This window comes from Ovis canadensis, chromosome 3, assembly GCF_042477335.2.
Source record: "Ovis canadensis isolate MfBH-ARS-UI-01 breed Bighorn chromosome 3, ARS-UI_OviCan_v2, whole genome shotgun sequence".
Taxonomy (NCBI): domain Eukaryota; kingdom Metazoa; phylum Chordata; class Mammalia; order Artiodactyla; family Bovidae; genus Ovis; species Ovis canadensis.
This window is the reverse complement of record NC_091247.1, coordinates 97633245-97649661: the sequence shown is the minus strand read 5'-3', so window position 1 is coordinate 97649661 and position 16417 is coordinate 97633245. Positions and strand designations below refer to the sequence as shown.

Genomic DNA, 16417 nt, shown 5'->3' with positions numbered 1-16417 from the left:
TCTTCCTGGTGATATAGAGAAAGCCTAAGACATAGCATTGATTTTGTTTTATAAATATTGTCTACCTGCCTGTACCTCAGTATGGACTATGGTGAAATAATTACACCAAACTATTTTCAGCCTCTCTCATACTCTCGGTGGGAGCTTGGTGCTTTTATTCGCGTTCTGCTTTTCTGATGAGGCTGCACTGACTCTTCTGCGGTTCGAATTCTGTGAGGGCTGCATTTAGTGCGCGGATCCAGTCTTCTTTTACACTTGATAGATTGCAGGGCTGAGGCAGGTGCTGGATATAGGAGCTGGCATCTCGTCTAAGGGTTGGGATTATTTAATCTGCCAGTCACTCCGTCCTTACCACCTCCTGAAGAAAAATAGACCTCTCCAATCGAATAACCAACTGGGACGGTTCTGGGGTGGGCGGCAAAGACAGGTTTAAGCTCTGTTGGAGCACAAGATTCACTGCACTGCATCCCATGATTTGTGTGTCTGTTACACCACACACATATACACACACAACACACACAGTACACACACACACAACACACACAGTACACACACACAACACACACAGTACACACAACACACAGGACACGCACACAGTATACAAACACACGACACACAGTACACCCACGCACACACAACACACACAGTACACACACACACAACACACAGTACACCCACGCACACACAACACACACAGTACACACACACAACACACAGTACACACATGCACACACAACACACAGTACACGAACACACAACACACACAGTACACACACACAACACACAGGACACACACACACAACACACAGGACACACACACGACACACAGTACACCCACGCACACACAACACACACAGTACACACACACAACACACAGTACACCCACGCACACACAACACACAGTACATACACACACAACACACACAGTACACACATGCACACACAGAGCACATAAAAACATGTGTTCGTGTCTTAAGTTGCATCAGGGCCCCAAGCCCTGGGGTCCTTCTCCCCTGAGTGTCCAGGAGATGGGGTCCTTGAAGGGAATGTGAGCTGGCGAGAGGGGGAGGTGACTGCCCAGCCTCGCCGGCCTCTGAGGTGAAGCGTGGTTATCTCAGGTGAGAGCAAGCAGAAGAGGTGAGAAAGCGGGCCTTTTGTTTGCTGGGAGTTCTGGCCACACTGCGTGGCATACAGGATCTTAGGCCCCCGCCCAGGGATTGAACCCTTGCCCCCTGCAGTGGGAGTTCAGACTCTTAGCCACTGGACTGCCAGGGAAGTCCCTTTGGCCTTTTGTGTTTCTTATACATAATTTGCTATTTGTTCTTTCATTTCTTTTTCCAAATATTTTTTTGGGAAAAAAATCACATTACGCATCTCAGCCAGGCTAAGAGAAATCCCCAAAAGGAAGTTTTCCCCGCATTTGGGCCAGAACACTTCAAGATGACTGCCTAGCCTTTGGTGAGCAGAATGTGGCAAAGGTCAGGAAGTGAGGGACATCCTCCGGGAGAGGGCGCAGGTCCCCTCCTGTCCACGGGGCCTCCTCCCACCACTGCAGCCTCTGTGCCACGTGTTCATCACAGGGTCCTGTGTGGTGGCCACCAGGGTTCACTTCACATCTGCTGAGGGTGCAGGTGATGCATCGGGGTCCCAAAACCTGCTGTCTGTTCCCCTGGAGCATCAGAGTACCACGTGATTTAGAGGACAAGTCAGGTCATTTAACTGATAGATAATTTCAAACTATGCCTTCAGATCAGACCCAGCATACAGAACCATCCTGTGATTTAAAACCCCAAACCAAGACTTCAGATGCATTTTGTGCTTGGTGACGGTGGCTTGGGACCTGGCCTTCCTTCCAGCTCAAGGCACGTGCAGTTTCTTCTGACATTAGTGATATTTTGGTGGAAATTTTTTGAGAACATTGCCTTGCAGCTTATCCCCTCCTTCCTTTATGAGGTTGGGATTGCATTTTCAGGACATTATATTTTAAGATTCATCCTCTCCCCACCCACCTCCATCCCCCCCCCAACATAGACAGATTTGGGGCCACCTGTTCACTCCCCAGCCAGGAGGATGGAAAGATTCCTTCTGCCAGCTTCTCGCCTTCATCCTGCAACAATGCCCTCCAACGTGACGGGAGAAGAAAGCTCCCTTGGCTCCGCTTCCAGGTTCTGCTTGGACGGAGCACAGTCTGTACAACGATTAACTCTGTGGGACTAGCTGGAGGGGCACCGTGTTCCGGGGGAGCAGCCCAGCTTCCCTCTCCCCCCACTCCCTGCACCTTCACGATTCCCGCCTGCACCACGGCACACTCTGTGCCCCACCGAGCTCCCTGCCCAGGTCTCTGACTGGCTTTGTATTCATTGCTGGTGTCATCAATTCCTTCCCTAAGAAGTGTTTGCGTAACTCGCTGCTTTGTTTCCTGGGTGGCACCATTCATTCCCTTCTGATTTGTTCTCTGTTCTGAACCAACGAGTGGGTACAGAACCCAGAGAAGAACAACCTCTCCACCCTATTTTCCTCTTTTCTCTTAAAGATCAGGGTGCGTTTGGCTGGCTGCATCCTCTGAAAACCCTGTAGCTGTCGCTGCAGTCCAGAGCGATGCCGGTGGGCACAATTCCTGCCTCTTCCCACGGCTGAGGGTTTGGACAGAGTTTCTCTGTCTGGGCAGGGATGGGTTGGGTGCTACTGCACTAGATAAACCAATACAAGGCTGTGCTCTGCCCTGAGCAGAGACTGTGGAATTAGACTCAGGGTTATCATTCAAACACTCTGAAAAGTCAATGAGGCAAGGACAGTGTATCATAAGCAAATTACTACATGAACAGGGTGAAAATATCATTTCTTAGAGGCTTTAGACTCTTAGAGGATAAAGGACATCTAATGTATTTCACATATAACCTTTTAATTTCACATCCAGCTTTTACACTTATAATTTTTTTTTTGGTATCCAGTCCTCTTTTTCTCCTGTGCAATGGTCACAGTGAAGTCCAGTGTGCCCTGTCTCTGTCTCTCTCTCACATACATAAATGCATATGTACATGATACATACAGATCTGAGGCCAATCTCTACAAATATAATATTTTATACTTTTTCAAACTTGCTTCAGCTGGTTGCCTCTACTTTCTTCTGACACAGCCTTAAGTGTGTCCATATCATCTTCCTGAACTCAGTAAAATAACCTTGATGCAAATTTTAGACAATGGTGGTTTTCTGGGTGGGCTCACGTGGAGGGTCCCACGGGGCTTGGGGTGGACAGTGCTAGGTGGATATCCCCTGACATGGCTCACCCCTGGAATATCTGTCACCAGACTGTCTCTGTCCCCTCCCCTCCACTGGGTCTCTATGCTGCTCTTCTTCTTCCTTCTTTGAAAATGAGAGAAGAAGAAATAAAATCTGCACTTCTGGGAAAATAATGAAGCAAGTTGATATCTTATTGCTGTCCATGATAATTGGTAGCCGTTGACTCGCTGGAAGATTATGAGAGCAGATAAAATCTGCGGTTAGGGAAGTTTCTAAGCAATTTACACTGTTTCAGACGGAGAGTTTTTTTGTATGTTTTTCAAGTCTTTGTTATTGTTGTTTAGTCGCTCAGTTATATACGACTCTTTGCGACCTCATGGACTACAGCATGCCAGGCTTCCCCATCCTTCATCATCTCCTGGAGCTTTCTCAAACTCGTGTCCACTGAGTCAGTGATGCCATCCAACCAGCCCATCCTCTGTTGTCCCTTTTCTCCTCCTGCCCTCAATCTTTCCCAGGTTCAGGGTCTTCCAGATGCGAAGAGAAGAGAGCTGGGCTGAGAACGAAGAGCTGGAGCAGCTCCAGAGTGGCTGGGTAGCCTTTCTGACTCTTCTCTGGCAGATCTTCTCCAAGTGATAGCACATGACACAAAGCTCCCACTGAGGAAGACTGGCCCAGCCCAGCCCTGCCTAATGACAGATCAACATGTGTTCATGCCCAGTTGGAAGGGGAAAATAAAAGCCTGTCAGTGTGCAGCTTCTATGGCCCAAAGTTAATCCGGGGTCTTAAACTGGCTCACAAGGCCCCAAGGCCAAGGCTGCTCTGGGCCAGGGGGCAGGCACTCCTTGTGGGCTGCTGCGTGACCAGCGCATTAGCCACCAGGGCATCCTGCCCTTCTGTTGCCCAGGCCGCTGGGGGTGGGCCTCTCACTGCACGCAGGTCAGAAAATGCAAGCACTTTTCCTCCAGGACTTCTCCTTAATCCATTTAGGGGGTAATCCATGCAATTCTCCAAGGGAGAGACCTGCCTTCCACAAAGAAGCCACTCTGGTCACCCCTCCTCTCAGTGAGGGCCTTGCCTCGGAAACTGATAGAGGGATAATGTCCCCCTCCAGGTCCTAGCCAGGTCCAGAATTACATTTAAATGCTGTTATTTTCTGATACTCAATATTCTCGCTTTCTGCTGCCTGTCATTTTCACCTGTTGTTCTGGTATTCGATTCTTATCCTAAATACACTTGGCAAAGCTATCATTTCATTCTGTGATATTTCTTCTTGGTCCCCTCCTAGAGGAAGAAAGTTAAATTCCAATTTAGAAAAGAGGAGGAAAAATCATGCGAAAAGGTGGACATAACTCTCAAAGCACTGAGAGTGTGAATTTGTTTCTGAAGCCAGATTTCTGAGTGTTTCAATCACAGGATATCAGACGAGGATGGAGGAACTCCTGGGATTACTCAGACCATCGATGTGTGGAATCCTAAAAGTCAGGACGAACACCATTTTAGTTTCAATATCCTATCTACGGAGAGACCAGGTAAGGCTGAAGGAAGAAAAGGATAAATAAAAACATCCAGGTCTTCTTTGCACCCAGAAAGATGGTTCTGATGAGGTCAGATAAGACAAAGCTATGGTTTTTCTAGTAGTCATATATGGATGTGAGAGACTGTAAAGAAGGCTGAGCACCAAAGAATTAATGCTTTCTAACTGTGGTGCTGGAGAAGACTCTTGAGAGTCCCTTGGACAGCAAGATCAAACCAGCCAATCCTAAAGGAAGTCAACCCTGAATATTCGTTGAAATTCACACATTTTTGCAGGTTTCTGGTAACCTCATGAAGGTTATTGCTAATCTGAAGAGCAGATGTCACTGTGAAGGATTTTAGTGCTTTTCTAGATGTGAGGAGATGCAAGAAGAGGGCTCATAAAATCTTCTCCTGAGAACATTTAACTATCTAAAGATCTCTTCTGCCAGTTTTTCCCAGATCACAGAGTGCCTCATTCCTGATCTCCAGCCTGAACTCCTTTCAGGGGTGCTGAAGGTCAGCGGTCATGGCAGCTTGTGATTTAATCTTTGTAGAGGCAGATGGCAAGTGCCAATTTGTAGCTGGCACACAGCACCGTTTTCCTAAGAGGGCAGAGCAGTCCCCACACTGAGGAGGTGCCAGCACTCACTATCTGTCAAAGTGCATCCATTTCAGAGGTAACCTGAAACTGTCTAAACATTGCTGGTCTTGGAAAAAACACCTTCTCTGATGATAAACACACCCCTGCATCTTCCTGGGGGCAGCCTGGGTCCATGTGCCGAATGGGCACATGTCTACATGCCCTCAGGGGCAAACATTAAATACTTTGCGAAGGGTTAAGGTCCATGAGGAAGGTCTAAGTACTTTCTGCTGTGAGAAAAATATTCCAGGATGAAGGGATGAAAGGGCGGCTGGAACGCCAGGTGGGCAGTGGGCGAACATCGGCCCCTCCTTTGTGCCGCGATTTGGAAAGCTTCTTGAACAGGGTGAGTACACATTTTGTTGTTGTTGATCAAAGCTTCCTGCATCTTGGAAAGGATCAGCCTGGATTTTGGGCCGAGAAAGTGAAATGTCTCTCAAGGCATGGTTTTGTTTTCTGGACTCTAGAAAATGCTTATGCAAATCCCGCCCCCAGGAGAAGGAAGGAAACAGGGAGGAATATTTGCTAAGATTCATCAGATGGAGCTCATGGTTTCCAGCCCGGTTTTGCCACTATTTCCCCACCCGTCCACCCACCCACTTCCTTCCCCGATCTCAGGAGAGTCACAGTAACCAATTTGGGGTTTCCATATAACACCTGCGAGTGTTGGCTGAGCGCCCCCCCTTTCTCCTGAAAGTGTCATCCAAACACTTTGAGTCAGCGCTTCCCGAATGATGCCTCTGAAAAGAGGGGGAAAATCTTTCTGCATCAATGCTGCAGAGCCCTAAAATGTTTGTTTCCAGTTGTCCTAGTTGGTGACCTTTCATCAAATTTTGATAATGCTCCTTACAAATAAGCCGTCAAGGCGTTCAAGCCTGGTGCACTGGGATGACCCTGAGGGATGGGATGGGGAGAGAGGTAGGAGGGGGGTTCAGGTTGCGAGACACATGTACACCCATGGTTGATTCATGTGAATGTATGGGGGAAACCACTAAAATATTGTAAAGTAATTAGCCTCCAATTAAAATTAATTAATTAATTTAAAAAATAAGCTGTCAAAGGACTTCCCTGGCAGTCCAGGGGTTAAGACTCTACTTTCCAATGCAAGGGGTACAGGTTTGATCCCTAATTGGGGAACTAAAAGCCCACGTGCCTTGTGGTCAAAAAACAAAAATTGAAAACCGTGAAACAGAAGGAATATTGTAACAAATTCAATAAAGACTTTTAAAATGGCCCATATAAAAAAAAATCTTTAGAAATTAAAATGTCAAGGACTCGCTCTGTTTGACAGGTATGGAGCTCAGCCTAAGAGGTCAGAGGCCCCCACCTCTTGGCTGGAGTCACAGCAATTACACCTACTAGCAATCAGAGACTGTGCTACTGATGTTTTCCATACATGATCTTGCTGACTCCTCAAATGCATGTGCAAAAAGGGTATTTATATAAGAAATAATATGAGTGAAGAATTACTTTATAAATAGAAAGGTGAAGGTCAGAGGCATTGTGTGACATGATGGAGGTCCCCAGGGTTAGTCCCTAGGGCCTGTCCCTTGGAAGACCAGACCCTTTCCTCTTGAGGCTTGTGGACCCTCCCCTCCCATACGGGCCTCAGCTGGAAGATGAGCCAGAATTCTGAGCCCAAGACCCACACTGAAAGGACTACCATCGTGGTTCAATTATCCAGCAGGTAAGTCCTCCTCACCTTGATACTTGTACCTGGCACCATGCAGGGTACATAGCAAGTGCCTAGGAAATGCGTGTAAATGCAATTAAACTGAATTAGCTGTCAATTTTTGCAAAACTCCCAAGTCTTTAGTTCAAGGAAGAAGTTTAACATGTCTAATGAATAGATACTCCTAATGTATAGCAATACTTACTTTGGCCACCTGAAGCGAAAAGTTGACTCATTATGTTGGGAAAGATTGAGGGCAGGAAGAAGAAGGGGCAACAGAGGATGAGATGGTTGGATGGCATCACCAACTCAATGGACATGAGTTTGAGCAAACTCTGGGAGATAGTGAAGGACACAGAAGCCTGGCATGCTGCAGTCCATGAGGTCACAAAGAGTTGGACACGACTTAGCAACTGAACAAAAACAATGTATAGCAAATGTATTAGTGCATCATCTTTTCTCTGTTTATTCACTGACTGATCAGAATCCGTAGGGAAGTCACACACAGGACAAGGGGTGGGGGTGCTGCTAGGTGAGATCAGGAGCTGGTTCGTGCTGGAACTGTCTGTCCTCACCCAGCTCAGGTTCACCTCTGGTTTTCCTTGCACGTGTTTTCCTGGTGGCTGATGCTCGGGGCTCTCACACCCACTCTCTGTCCTTTCCGCTTGTGGCCACAGTGAGATGTCCGAGGGACCTTATTAGCCCAACTCCACGTCTAGAACCAGGAGGTTCTGTTTCCCCAGGCACCTGGGGAAAGAAGTGGTGCCACCTGCCCCAACTGTCTAAGCTCCCTGGAGCCTGGCGGAGGACACCTATTCTCTCTTCTATCTCTGGCTGTGCTGAGTCAGAGCTGGTCAATGACTCTGGGGAGTTCCAAGCCCATCATTGCCAACCTGGGCCTTGACGAGCGTGTGGAGACAGAGTCCATCTGGTGTGCCCCTCCAGGGCCAGGCGCAGGAGGCAGAGAGCGCCCCACCCACCATGGGCCACAGGAGGCCAGGCCCCAGCTCTGCTTCTCCCTCCAGCTAAGTGGGCCTCTGGGGAAATTTCCAGAGCGGGGCAGGAATGACTACAGGAGGGCTAAGAGAATCAGGTTCTAGGGAGCACAAAGAGGGTGAAGGGGTGAGCTCTGGACACAGACTGGCTGGTTTAACCTGCAGACTCCTACAGCTGTGAGCTGTGCAAACTTGAGGGGCTTCCTCCACCTCTCTGAACCGTTAGCGTCCCTCCAGGAAGCTGGAGAGGGTGGGCTTCACCCTCTAAGTTTTTGCGGATATCACAGTGAGATCCTTAGTGAAGCATTGGGCACCTACTTCAAATTCAACGGGGACTTCGCAGGTGGTGCTAGTGGTAAAGAACCTGCCTGCCAATGCAGGAGACAGAGACTTGGGTCCAGTTCCTGGGTCAGGAAGATCTCCTGGAGGAGGGCACCACACCCCACTCTAGTATTCTTGCCTGGAGAATCTCCATGGACAGAGGAGCCTGGCGGGCTACAGTCCATGGGGCCGCAAAGAGTCAGACACAACTGAAGCAACTAAACGTGCATGCCATACTCAATATTCAGAGTCTGGTAGATCATAGCTGGCTTTGTAGATCGTAGCTAGATCAAGTAGCTTTTCCACAGCTACTTGCCTTGAGAGATGCATTCAATTCAATTTAATATATTTTATATTATTAAATATATATTAATTTACATGAACAGTATTTCACTATGTAACACAATATATGTTAATATTTTAGTACATTAAAATTAATACGTATTCAATATTGATTGAATATATACCTAATGAGTAAATATTGGGCGTCTATTACATGTAAAGCATGGAGGCCAGTAATGGACTGTTTTTTTGCACCTCAGCTGACAGAATATTCAGGATAGCTTATTTAAAATTATGGCGGCAAATGATCGCAGATAAATTTGAAAACCAATTCCAAAATGGGATGGAAGGGTTTGATGACAACTGAAATCTGATGGGTTTAGGGGCAGACTCCCAAAGTGGGTGTGGGCACCGGGACTCCACGAGATGAACCTTTAGTTGATGTGTGGGGCAAGACCGTCTCGTCCATCATGGAGTTTCTGCTCAGAGTCATTCATCATAATATAAAATATTTATGGAAAAAGAAACTTTATACAAATCTTTTCTCTCCTCCAAGGACTTAAAAGGCACAGTCTCCCCAACGTCAAACATTTCTGTGAAAAATTAAAAATTCAGTCAATCAACCAGCTGTTTCTAAATATACAAAAATATGGTACAAATCATCTAAATGTTGCACTTTGGGGTTGGAGAAATACATCATTTAGACACAGCCTAAAGCACATCATGCACATGGTTCATGAAGTACACAGCCTTCCTGAGGAATAAAGAGAAACACATCAGCAGCAAAATTTTCCCTGCAGGCAACTCAAGTCCACACATGAGCTCAGAGCAAACCCATGGAGGATGTGAGCCTGGGCTTGGGGGCTGGGCAGAAAGCCTGAACCTTCCCCGGGGTCCCTTCACCTGCAGGGTTCAGGACCAGGCAGAGTGAGCGTTCGTCTTATCTTCTGACTCCATCATCTTGTCACCGTCAGGTCCGGTGGTGAAGACAGGCCCCTTGAGAGAGGTGAGAACTTAAAAATGCCTGCTAACCTCCTTGGGCACCGAGAAAGCCCCCTTTACACCAAGAATGGCTCCCCAGGTGCTTCCCCTCGTCTGGGGCTGAATTAGGGGAGCTGCAGCCTGCGAGCTCCTCAGGTCACCTGCACACTCAGTGATCTCAGTGGTGAAGACTCCGATGTCTCAACTCAAGCTTCAAGATTGATATGCTGGCAGGTGGGTGATGAAGGTCAAAAAGGACAGGCTTGTACGTAGTACATATATGCAAAGGAATATTACTCAGCCATAAAAAGGAATGGAATTGGATCATTTGCAGAGAAGTGGATGGACCTAGAGACTATCATACAGAGGGAAGCAAGTCAGAAAGAGCAAAACAAATACCGTATATTAACACATGTGTGTGGAATCTAGAAAAATGGTACAGATGAACTTATTTGCAAGGTAGAAGTCGGGACAGAGATGTAGAAAATAAATGCATGGACCTCAAGGGGGAAGTTGAGATGAACTGGGTGATTGGTATTGATGTGTGTGTGTGTGTATATATATATATACTATTGATACTATGTATAAAACAGATAACTAGTAAGAACCTGCTGTATAGAACAGGGAACTCTAACCAATGATCTCTGGTGACCTAAATGGGAAGGCAATCCAAAAAAGAGGAGATATATGTAGACATATAACTGATTCACGTTGTTGTACAGCAGAAACTAACACAACATTGTAAAGCAATTATACTCCAATTAAAAAAAAAAAAAGAAGAGGACAGGTTTCTTTGAGAGGTTTTCCTGCACTTAAACTTTACACTAGGCTTCCCAGATGGCGCTAGTGGTGAAGGACCAGCCTGCCAATGCAGGAGACGCAAAAGACGCAGATCCAATCCGTGGGTCAGGAAGATCCCTCCTGGGGGAGGGTATGGCAACCCACTCCAGTATTCTTGCCTGGAGAATCCCATGGACAGAGGAGCCTAGAGGGCTACGACATGGGGTCACAAAGAGTCAAACACAACTTAGGGACTAAATAACAACAACAACACACAATACTTAACACGAAAGTGTGGGGGAATGATGTAGGTGTCTTGCCATTGACTGCACTTGGAGAGATCCAGCTTTGTCTCGCATTGTCTTCATCGCAAGTTTCTGGGGCCATGGGGGTCTTTGATTTAGGATCATACAGTCCAGTTGGAAATGGACCTGGTCTGGCCCCAAACCTCTGGACTGTGCTGTGCTGCCCAGGCCATGTCCCAGCCTGGAAAGAGTACGGTAAGTGTGGTGAGTGTGGGAGTGACAGGGACCAGCACCCCAGCCCCCAGCCCCCAGATTCAGGGCTGAGGCAGCAGGTGAATTCAGGGTCCCCCTACCCAGCCAGGTCTGGGTCTAACCCATATGGGAACACAGGAAGGCCGGGAGACAGACTGCCCAGAAATCCAGAGTCCTGAGGCGGCTGATGCCCAGATGGTCCCCACACAGCACCCTGTTCTCATTCCAGCCCTATTCTTGGACACTGTCTTCCACTTCCAAGTTCCCTGCTGCCCAGGCCTCCTGATGCTGTCTGTCCATCTGCCAAACCCCCTCCTTGAATGTCTGCCCCAGCGATTACCTGGGGAATACACTCAGTGGCTCACCTGCGGGTCAGAGCTGCACCCGCCCCAGACTCTGCTCCTCTCTAGACTCCCCCTCTAGACTCTGTTCCAGTTGCATCCCTCTGGCCTTCAGCCTTGTGTCCTGGAGCTTCTCAGCCTCGCCGTGCCCATTTCTGACACCACATACCCGATGTGGCTACAAAAATGTTCAAAACGCCACCAGGACAAGTATTCTCTCCAATGTGTTTATCCACTGGACCAACCTGTACCTCTGAGATTAAATGAAGCCCTGGGCATAGGAAGTGGCAGGTAACGTAAACAGAGGTGGGAGCAGGACGGCAGCATTTCCGATTCCGGTTGTTTGTTTCTGTGGCTCCGCTGTTTCGCCTGTGTTTGGATGTCTGGGCAGGAATTCGCCAAGTTGCATGTTTATTACTGTGTTCATCGCTTCTGTTGCATCAGGCATTTTCAGGAAGCATTACAGGTATAATTTCCAGATTAATAAAACTGGAGACCAAGTTGACCCGGTGGACATAATTTACTTTTCAGAAAGCTTCTGATAAGGCTGCTCAGGAAAGTCTATTATGGAAAATAACCAACCATATGGTAGAGAGTAAAGTCTTATAAATTATAGAATCCGAAAGAGCTGAACCAGGTGAAGAGATTCACGGTGACCTGGCTGTATCACATTGTTTACCCAAAATACATGGGCAACTGGAACAGAAGAAATTAAAAAAAATAATAACCCTTGAGTTTCCATCAGTCCTGATTGTTATTGTTCAGTTGCTAAGTTATGTTCAGCTCTTTGCCATCTGATGGACTACAATTAGCCAGGCTTCACTATCTCCCGGAGTTTGCTCAAACTCATGTCCATTGAGTCGGTGATGCCATCCAACCATCTCATCCTCTATCATCCCCTATCATCCCCTTCTCCTCCTGCCCTCAATCTTTCCCAGCGTCAGGGTCTTTTCCAATGAATCGGCTCTTCGCGTCAGGTGGCCAAAATATTGGAGCTGCAGCTTCAGCAAGCCGATTGTCTCTGAAGTGCAGCTGATGCTGGAAGAAGGAAGATGCTTGAGGGTTGGGTGGGAAGGAATGGAGGCGGATGCTTAGGGATCGACCGGGAAGAACAGCCAGAGTCTGGGTTGGTAGTCCTGGATTTTGTTGGTCAAGGTCTAGATAAAGTTCCTCAGGGAAACAGCACTTTTAGGGGGAAAAGTGAGCCCCTAAACAAACCCCAAGCCCACAAGCAGATCCAGCCACCTTGGGGTAGGCCTGGGAGCCCCTGTGTTCTGCTCCTTTACACACCTGCAGGAGGTGGGGGGAGGCAGAGTCTCCAGGACCACATGGGATAAGGCCAGCTGCCCCCAGCGGCCTTTGGTCTAGGGGTCCTTTGTCTTTGTTGATGTTACAAACACTGTTTTTTACTGAAGTGGCCAGATGCTCTCATGAAAAGACCCCTTATTGCCTCTTTGTTAATTTCATCCTGAACAGCACAGCTCAGCTCCCTAGCAAGCCCCTTGGGGGCCCCGTATTTGGGAGGTAATGTAAGAGGCACAGGTTTGACCCCTGGGTCAGGAAGATTCCCTGGAGAAGGGTATGGCAACCCACTCCAGTAGTCTTGCCTGGAGAATCCCATGGACAGAGAAGACTGACGGGCTACAGTCCGTAGAGTCACGAAAGAGCTGGACAGGATTAAAGTGACTTAACATGGATTGATTGGGGTGGACAAACGCACTGTCCTTGACGCCTGATAGGTGCAGGTCCAGTGGGGAGTGGGGCGGCAACGCAGGGTGAAGATAAGGGGAAGGGGACCTGCCACCCACCATGAACTGTGTGACGGCAGAACTCACAGACCTGAATTTTCACCTGTAAGTGGGAATTCTTGGCTTGAGTCTCTCACAAAGATCATGGGAGAAAATAAATGAACCCTTTCACAGAAGGGTACAAAAACAGTCTTTAAAGTTAAATCATTAGATGAAAGCCATGTGTGACTGTATGGTAAACTCAGAGGAGAATGCGTCTCTGTAGAATGACTAATTTAATAATAGCGTCTAGCACTCACTGAGTGCGTGCTGTGTGTTACATATTGCTCACTGGCTGTGCGCCCCTAATCTCCTTTAATCTTCACAGAAACTTTTGCAAAACCACATTGGATACACAAAGAAGAAAGAGAAGCTGAGAAATGGGCTCCAGGCTGTGGAACTAATTGGCAGGAACAAAATTTCCACGGGGACAGTCAAATTCTACATGAGCCACCATCCTCCACAACAAATGTTTAGCATAATCAATATGTTAACACCTATAACCTTATAATTTCACATAACATGCAGTTCAGTTCAGTCGCTCAGTCGTGTCCAATTCTTTGTGACCCCATGAATCGCAGCACGCCAGGCGTCCCTGTCCATCACCAACTCCCGGAGTTCACTCAAACTCACGTCCATTGAGTCGGTGATGCCATCCAGCCATCTCATCCTCTGTTGTCCCCTTCTCCTCCTGCCCCCAATCCCTCCCAGCATCAGGGTCTTTTCCAATGAGTCAACTCTTCACATGAGAGTTTCAGCTTTAGCATCAGTCTTTCCAAAGAACACCCAGGACTGATCTCCTTTAGGATGGACTGGTTGAATCTCCTTGCAGTCCAAGGGACTCTCAAGAGTCTTCTCCAACACCACAGTTCAAAAGCATCAAGTCTTCGGTGCTCAGCTTTCTTCACAGTCCAACTTTCACATCCATGCAACATTATGTATATATATATATATATATATATATATATATATATTACCATGCCATAAGAGATAACATTATTGACATTGTTGTTTAATTGCTCAGTTATGCCCAACTCTTTGCAACCCCATGGACACAGGCACACCAAGCTCCTCCGTCCTCCACTATCTCCCACAGTTCGCTCAAATTTGTGTCCAGTGAGTTGGTGATGTCATCCAACCATCTCATCCTCTGTCTTCCCCTTCTCTTTTTGCTTTCAGCCTTCCCAGCATCAGGGTCTCTTCCAATGAGTCAGCTCTTTGCATCAGGTGGCCAAAGTATTGGATCTCCTGGCATCAGTCCTTCCAATGAATATTCAGGGTTGATTTCTTTCTGGATTGACTGGCTTGATCTCCTTGCAGTCAAACAGACTCTCAAGAGTCTTCTTCTCTTTCCTTTTGTTTAGATTGCTAAGTCACTTCAGTCGTGTCCAACTCTGTGCGACCCCATAGACAGCAGCCCATCAGGCTCCCCCGACCCTGGGATTCTCCAGGCAAGAACACTGGAATGGGTTGCCATTTCCTTCTCTAGTGCATGAAAGCGAAAGGTGAAAGTGAAGTCACTCAGTCATATCCGACTTAGCAACCCCATGGACTGCAGCCTACCAGGCTCCTCCACCCATGGGATTTTCCAGGCAAGAGTACTGGAGTGAGGTGCCATTGCCTGATTAGAAACATACCAATAAGCTTGTAAAATAATGAATCCTCATACAATTGTGAAGTACGATACCATCAATTTTAAAGGCAGTAATTGTTAAGTAAAATTTCAATCTATAATAAAAATTCTAGTATCAGAAATGTAAAGTTAGAGGACCTTCCCTGGAGGTCTAGTGGTTAAGAATATGAACTTCCACTGCAGGGGACGTGGGTTCGATCCCTGGTCATGGAAGTCCTGCATATTACACTGGGCAGCCAGAAAAAAATGTAAAATAGTCAGCTCTAGAATTTCTATTACATATAAGGAATCTAAATACAGATTGTTACCATATTTTATGACTATTAAATAAAACATGCCACAGTAGTTCTTTAGGTTGATCTTATACCTTTAGGTTGTCCAGACAAAAAATATCTTTAGGAAATGAGAAACTGACTTTTTTCTACTTAAACTTTTGGGTGTTTTCCTAAAGTGTTAGAATAAGATTGTTTCCCGCACTTTCTGTACATCTTCTATCTGAGTTAAAATGCTCATTAAAAGGTAAGCATTTTGGAGGCTAATAACCACAGGATAAGGAGAGAATGTATTCCAGTTGTCCACTTGGGGAATCGACACTTTTTTTTTCCTGTTAAATTTTTCATGGAATTCCTGCTAATAGGGCAACAGGTATCGGACAGCAGAACCAGAAGATAAAATAGATACAGAATAAGACTCCTGGAAAATCCCATGGACAGAGGAGCTTGGCAGGCTACAGTTCAGTGGGTCGAAAAAAGCTGGACATGACTGAAGCAAGTTAGCACAGATGCGTGTGTGCCTGTATGCCTGTGTATTTGCACATGTGGAGCAAACCCCAGTGCATGAACCCAGGGGAGACTTCGGGACAGAGTCAGGTTCTTCCTTCTCTCCTTTCCGATAAAAGGGAGAAACTGGAGAGAGACTCACTTCCCTCCTCCTTGCCTGGGAATCCGGTATTTCTGGTACAACGGAGAGAATACAATCCTTGGGCATGAAACCTAGTTCTCTCTATAGAATTTATCGCTGTGTCGTGTGTCACAGTCTATTACAGGTTTGTGTGGGGCTGGATCGGATGAAATACCCTCAATCCAAGTCAGCCTTCAGCATGTGAAAATATTGGCTTGGATGTGATACCTCAGTAATGAATATAATGCAGAATAATGAACAGTAGCCAAAAAGAGAAACGACGTAAAGCCAATCAAAGGAAGGGCACATGTTTAAAGCGTCTTTTGCTATTCAAGATTGTGATCCAACAAAAGCAATTATGTTCCTGTTTTCTCGATTTCCAAACAGGAGAGCGGCACATTGAGGGTTTCCAAGGCTCTCGCCCCATCTCTACTTGGTGCACTGGCTGAGACAATCGAGATGCTGTTGTAGCCAGCAGCAACCAGTGCCAAGCGGGGCTTAGAATTTGGGACAGTGAGTTGACGATGCTTCAAACCATGCAGATGACCTACCTACACTCAGAGACCGCCCGAGGGTGTGTACACGTAGATACACAAACACCAGGCTGCCAATCAAGCTCTGCTTTCCACCGGGTAAAGGAATCACAAAAACAAAAAACATAAGTTTCCCTAGTGGTACAGTGGATAAGAATCTGCCTGTCAACACAGAAAGGAGAGACAGGTTTGATCCCTAGTCTGGGAAGATTCCACATGCGGTGAAGCAACTAAGCCTGTGCACCGCAACTCCCGTGCCTTTGCTCTAGAGCCTGGGAGCCACAAATCCTGAGCCC

The 16417-nt window shown here is 47.0% G+C and overlaps 1 long non-coding RNA gene across 1 annotated transcript; it reads left to right on the top strand.

Annotated features, from left to right (window-relative positions):
- Positions 1 to 5541: 5541 nt before the first annotated feature.
- LOC138435656 (uncharacterized) lies at positions 5542 to 13600 on the top strand. Its single transcript, XR_011255167.1, has 6 exons — positions 5542 to 5745; positions 9579 to 9675; positions 9751 to 9884; positions 10835 to 10930; positions 11157 to 11559; positions 13384 to 13600. It is a non-coding gene; the product is annotated as an uncharacterized lncRNA (long non-coding RNA).
- The last annotated feature ends 2817 nt before the right edge of the window (positions 13601 to 16417 follow it).